The following is a 6,781-nucleotide window of genomic DNA, read 5'->3' as shown; positions in this document are numbered from 1 at the left end:
AAGGAATTAGGGATGGAAGCAAAACTCTGACTATATCTTTTTATATAATTTTGATTTTGAACTGTTTTGCATATTCAGAAAGGAAATGAAAAAGATGAAAGGAAAGCAAATCTTGAAATTAAAACAGAAGCAAATGACTAACTGTATATCAAATTTATAACATAACTACACAGAGAAAAGAATTCAAATAAGGTATGTATATGTACTCTGAACTATACTCCCTTAATGGGATACAATTCAAGAACAAATAAAGCAAGCAAAGAAATTTTGAACTGTACATAGTAGGTGTGTTGTTGCTAGTGATGTTGATATTTTAATTTTGAAAATTAAAAAAAAAAGATTGTAAGAGCAAATTGAGTGAATATATTGATGCTGCTGGGAGCCAGAGTGTTCACTGTGGAAGAAAGGAAAATCAAATGTGCAATGGTGAAAATGAAAAAAAAAATCTGTGAAGTTGTATTTGAATTGGAAATATCTTATAAAATCCCTATCATATGTATATTTTATTCCAGCTCTAAGGTCCACTGATAGGGCCTAGAAGCAATGACCTATCCCAGTAGCAACGAGCTTATCTATTTTTCAAAATCTAGATCCTGGTCTCTGTATATTATTCTCCATTAAAAGGAACCATGGCTTCATGGAGCAATGGTGGATTCCAGGTCTAAGGCAGAAAAAATGTAAAATGAGCCTGGAATATCTCGTGCGAGAAAGTGAAGTGCACAAAAACTTTCTTTGCAGGAAACTTTCTTTGCAACTGATAAATGTAGAAGGAATGTGCCTTAGGTTCCTCATCTGCTAAATGGGGATAATTATACCGAACTCACAGGACTGTTAATGTAGAGTGAGTTAGCATGTGTAGATGAGTTAGTATGCGTAAAACATTATATTAGCTGTTATTACTGTATATTAACCCCCTTGGAAGAGACTATGACACTTAGCGCCTCACTACGCCTGGAAGGGGATTCAGCGTGGCGACCACAGAGGTGTGAAAACCTCCGGGCTTACTAGAAGGAACGCGGCCTGAACCGCTGTTCCCCCGGAGAGAGGCGGTGTGACGCACTTCCGGCCTTTGTAGTCTATCATTATCCGGGCTGCGGTTGTCAAGGATTCAGAAGTGGTGTCACGGCTACCCGGTGAGCTTCGGAGTCCGGCTGCTGCAGGGCTTTCGGGAGGTCCGGGCTGTGCGCTGCGACTCTGGACTGGGCGTGGGGAGGAGGCAGCGGGGCTTCTTGGCCAGAGCTTGGCCGGACAGTTGAGGGGCAGAGGAGGCTGCGCCTGAAACTAGAAGGGCCCCGTTAACCGAGTCAGCGTCCTTGCCCCCACCTCCATCCCCTTGTTCTGTTCCTGAGCCCTTCAACCATTCCGTCCTAGCCCCCGTGCCCCTCGGAACTCTCCTTCCCCGCATCTAAGGGTAAGGGTAGATTCGGATATCCAGGATGGTTTCTATTTTCCCATCTACCATTCTCGACTGGGGGCTTATTTTAAACAACGAGCAAGGATAGTTTTATAACATGCCACAGGCACTCTTAGTCTGATTCACTCAAGAGTGTACAGGCTCTTGCCACCTGTTGATTTAAAAAAAACACGAATATTTAAATAGCACTTATGTGTCAGCCCGCACTGTTCAAAGCACTTTCCAAATATTAACTTATTTGCTTTTCATAACTCTATGAGGTAGGCACTGGTAGTATGGAACTTCTCCCTCCTCCTCCCTTTATTTAAGGTCCAGGAAGAAAATGAGATTAAGTAACTCACCCCAGTTGATACAGCTGGTAAGGGGTGTAGTCAGGATTCAAATCCAGGGAGTCTGGCTTCATAGTCTATTTTCTTAAACCCTTTGCTATGCTGACTCTCTCTTTTTCTCTGTATTAGCTTTACAGTCACAACCCAGGAAGTGAGTTCCCTTATTTGAATCTGGTCCTACCCCTTTTCTACCTTAGTAATCCTGAACTTCTAGTTAGGATTTAAGATTAGAGAGAGGTATATACCTGAAGACATGTAAGTCTGTCAGAGTGTGTCTGCAAACCTGATGAAACAGCCATTTCTTTTGTGTGTGTACATGTGTTTCCCCACCCACTCACTGGTGTGGTGCTTTGAGCAATAGAAAAGATGAATCTTGGCCCTAAAGGTAGGTGGCAGCTGTTGATCAAGCAAAATTGTACCAAAAATTGTACATTAAATTGTACATTATCTCATTAAAAGGTGGTTAATTGGCATGTTTCATATGTGCTGTGCCCTTTGTGCAAAACCACCTTATAAGCATTATCTCATTTAATTCTCTCAAAGACTTTGCAAGGTAGTTGTCCTCATTGCATACATGAGGAGATTGAGGCTCAGAAAAATCAATCAGGTAACTTGCCCAAGATCACACTGTTAGTAAGTCAGAATTCACAACCAGATCTGCCTATCTATGTTCTCTGCTGCCTCATACTATCTTCTACTTAGCTTAGTTAATAGGAAAAATATGAGCTATGTCGTGTGTGTGTGTGTGTGTGTGTGTGTGTGTGATTGCAGACACATAGAAAGGATACATTCCAATTTTTAACAGTGTCTGTTTCTCAGGAGTAGAACTTGGTGAAGGATTTCTAAATTCTGTACTTTTGGGGGTTTTTTGTTTGTTTTAATAAGAGTAGACTGGGGGCTTCCCTGGTGGCGCAGTGGTTGAGAATCCGCCTGCCGATGCAGGGGACGTGGGTTCGTGCCCCAGTCTGGGAAGATCCCACATGCCGTGGAGCAGCTGGGCCCATGAGCCATGGCCGCTGAGCCTGCACATTCGGAGCCTGTGCTCCGCAACAGGAGAGGCCACAACAGTGAGAGGCCCGCGTACCACAAAAAAAAAAAAAAAAGAGTAGACTGGGATGGATGAGGAAGACGTCAGGGAGGATGTGAGATTTTAATCAAACTGCAGAGATCGGGTAGGGTTTGAATAATGCAGAAGGCAAGACCAGTGACATGGAACAGGGACGAGAAAAGCCTGGTTAAAGAAACGCCTAAGTAGAGCTGGCAGTTTCTGCATGTGGAATACAGGAAAACAAGAGTGGGGCCAGACAGTGGAAGCTAGAAGTGTAATTGGTCTTTAGCCAGGCTTGAGAGTTTGGGATAGGTAGTGAGGAGCCACAGATGGTGACATCAGAAGTGAGGGTAGGGGGATGTATTATGATGAAGGCACCTTTGCATTGCATGCTGCTTTGTCTTCACTACATGCATATCCTTGGTAAAGAGCATTGCTCCACAGGAATGATGTAGATTTAAGGGTGTTGAGCTTGCCAAGGCTCTAGGAGACAGCAGCTTTAAAATGCAGGTGTATTTTTTAAGGTAGGGGAGATTATTATGTTAATTATATACCTGGCATATACAATGGGGTGGTGATCCTGGATGGGAGATTAGTAGCTGTATGCTTGTGACCAGGAGGGCAGGGTTATTAAAAAAAAACTTGGGAAGCCTTTCAGAGACAGTGGCTTCAAAGAACTAAGATATGCTGGTGTGAAGACCTGGGTATTCAGGCCACCAGATAAAAACAAATTCAGGGGAGGGAAAGCAAAAGGGAACCTAGGATATACAGAGAATGGAGGGAAATTGATCTTAGTGAAACTGAGTAAAGATTTGAAACACCATATACCAGAAATGATTTTCTATTGGCAGAGCTCAAAGCTTTAGCTGCATTGTCTGTGAATAGAAAAACTTTGACTTGAAACCAAGGTTGTTAGGCAGCAGATAGGAAGAAGACATTTTTCAGGGGCCTGGAAGGTTGAGAAAACAAGTGGTTGTTTAATTCTTTGAACCCATGCTGGGTTAACCGAGTAATGTGAGAGCACATATTCTTAATTTACCTATTTGATATTTGTACCCCCCAAATTTCTCACCCTAGAACAAGCTCAGCAGACCATGGTTCATGCTACCATCATATCTCCCATAGATTATTACCGTAGCTTCTCTTCCTGCATCTGCTTTTCCCAATGGTCTATTGTCACAGCAGCCAGTTATGTTTTTATATTAAAATTGAATAAAATTTTATCACCCCTCTGCTCAAAACCTCCTCCTCATCTCTTAGAGTATGAGGCAGAGCCCTTACGATGGCTTTTCATGGTCTGTTCCTAACTTGACTTCATCTGTTCCTGTCCTGTTTGCTTCCTCTATTCTAACCACATTGGTCAACTTACGGTCCCTTGAAAAATGCAGGCATGCTTCTACCTCCAAGAACTCAGTGTTCCCTTTGCATGGAACAGTCTTTCTCCAGATAGTCATGTGACTTGCTTCTCACTTCCTTCAGGTCTCTGCTCAAATAACGGTTTGTCAACAAGGCTTTCCTTGACTACCCCACATAAAATAGAGACCTTTCTTCTCCCTTACTGCCTATCTCCTTTACCTTTATTTTTCTATATAGCATTTATCACTACTTGACATATAATTATTGTCTGTTTCCTATGGCCCCCTTTCCTCATCCTGTCCCCTTCTTACCCCCACATAGAGGAGAGAGAGTGGTGTAGTGATTGAGACTATAAATTCTAGAGTTAGCTTTGCTGGGTTTGAATTGCAGCCTCACCACTTACTACCTGTGAAGCACTGCATGAATGACTTAAACTCTTTGTGCCTCAGTTTTCTCATCTGCAATATGGGGGTAATAATAGTACCTTACTCATAGTTGCTTTGAGGATTGAGTTAATATATGTAAAGCGTCCAAAACAGTGTCTGGTAAATTAAAAGCACTATAAATGTCAGCTATTATTATATTGCTATAAAAATGTAAATTCTTTGAGATGAGAAAATTTTTTTGTTTGTAGCCTAGAACAGTACCTGGAATGTGGTAGGCTCTGAGTAAATATTTGCTCGATGAATGAGTGGAATATGAAAAGTTCTGACAGAAAAAGATAATGTGGTCAGAGTGGTGGTGAGTTGGGGGAAAACATGAACTCAGGGATCCTATCTTTTGAGTAAAAACCCTCTCCATTCTTCCTAGGGTGGGCTATAGAAGTCAAGCAAGCCAAAGATGTTAGAAATTTGTGAGAGGATAATGTTCACAGGTTATCCAGAAGGATGCTGTCCCACACCAATGTGGGTTTTTTTGTCTTTGATAATTACAACCAATAATGTCAATATGAATTTAACTTTTCTTCTAGTTGTAGTATGATCAGTGTTCACTTATAATTTAAATAATCTACCCTTGGTTTTTAAAATTTTGCGATGTATGCCAATACTTAAGAATAGTGTAGGGTTATTTTTACAGTGAATTACAATAATTTTACTTAAAATTAAAACAAAAACATTTTAAAACTATAGGTCATGATCCCTTTGTGGGTCATGAAATCTATGTAGTGGGCTATGACCAGGGTTTTTTGTTTTTTCATTTTATGAAATAGGATTTAAAAAATAAGAGTATATATCATATAACGTAAGGGTACCTAGTATTTTGTAAAAAAAATTATTTGTATATGTGTATCTCACACATGCACAAACGTATTCATAAGCACATGTATGTGTGTTCTGGTCACAATATACAATGTTTCTTACTGAGGGTCCTGGTCAAATAAGTTTGAAAGCCTCTGCCCAAAAATGGTGCTTGGCAGCTCATGCAGCTCAATATCAAAAAAACAAACGACCCAATCCAAAAATGGGCAGAAGACCTAAACAGACATTTCTCCAAAGGAGACATACAGATTTCCAACAAACACATGAAAGGATGCTCAATATCACTAATCATTAGAGAAATGCAAATCAAAACTACAGTGAGGGGGCTTCCCTGGTGGCGCAGTGGTTGGGAGTCCGTCTGCCGAAGCAGGGGACACGGGTTCGTGCCCCGGTCCGGGAAGATCCCACATGCCGCGGAGCGGCTGGGCCCGTGAGCCATGGCCACTGAGCCTGCGCGTCCGGAGCCTGTGCTCCGCAACGGGAGAGGCGACAACGGTGAGAGGCCCGCGTACCGCAAAACAACAACAACAACAAAAAACTACAATGAGGTATCACCTCACACCGGTCAGAATGGCCATCATCAAAAAATCTACAAACAAGAAATGCTGGAGAGGGTGTGGAGAAAAGGGAACCCTCATACACTGTTGGTGGCAATGTAAATTGATACAGCCACTATGGAGAAGAGTATGGAGGTTCCTTAAAAAACTAAAAATAGAACTACCATATGACTCAGCAATCCCACTACTGGGCATATACCCTGAGAAAACCATAATTCAAAAAGAGTCATGTACTGCAATGTTCACGGCAGTGCTATTTACAATAGCCAGGATGTGGAGGCAACCTAAGTGTCCATCGGCAGATGAATTGATAAAGAAGATGTGGCACATATATACAATGGAATATTACTCAGCCATAAAAAGAAACAAAGTTGAATTATTTGTAGTAGGGTGGATGGACCTAGAGTCTGTCATACAGAGTGAAGTAAGTCAGAAAGAGAAAATCATATGCTAACACATATATATGGAATCTAAAAAAAAATGGTTCTGATGAACCTAGGGTCAGAACAGGAATAACAGATGCAGACATAGAGAATGGACTTGAGGACAAGGGGCTAAGCTGGGACAAAGTGAGAGAGTAGCATTGACATATATACACTACCAAAAGTAAAATAGATAGCTAGTGGGAAGCAGCTACATAGCACAGGGAGATCAGCTCGGTGCTTTATGACCACCTAGAGGGGTGGGATAGGGAGGGTGGGAGGGAGACACAAGAGGGAGGGGATATGGGGATATACGTATGCATATAGCTGATTCACTTTGTTATACAGCAGAAACTAACACAACATTGTAAAGCAATTATACTCCAATAAAGATGT

The sequence above is a fragment of the Delphinus delphis genome, chromosome 10 (genome assembly GCF_949987515.2).
Source record: "Delphinus delphis chromosome 10, mDelDel1.2, whole genome shotgun sequence".
Taxonomy (NCBI): Eukaryota; Metazoa; Chordata; class Mammalia; order Artiodactyla; family Delphinidae; genus Delphinus; species Delphinus delphis.
Note: the sequence above shows the minus strand (reverse complement) of the source record.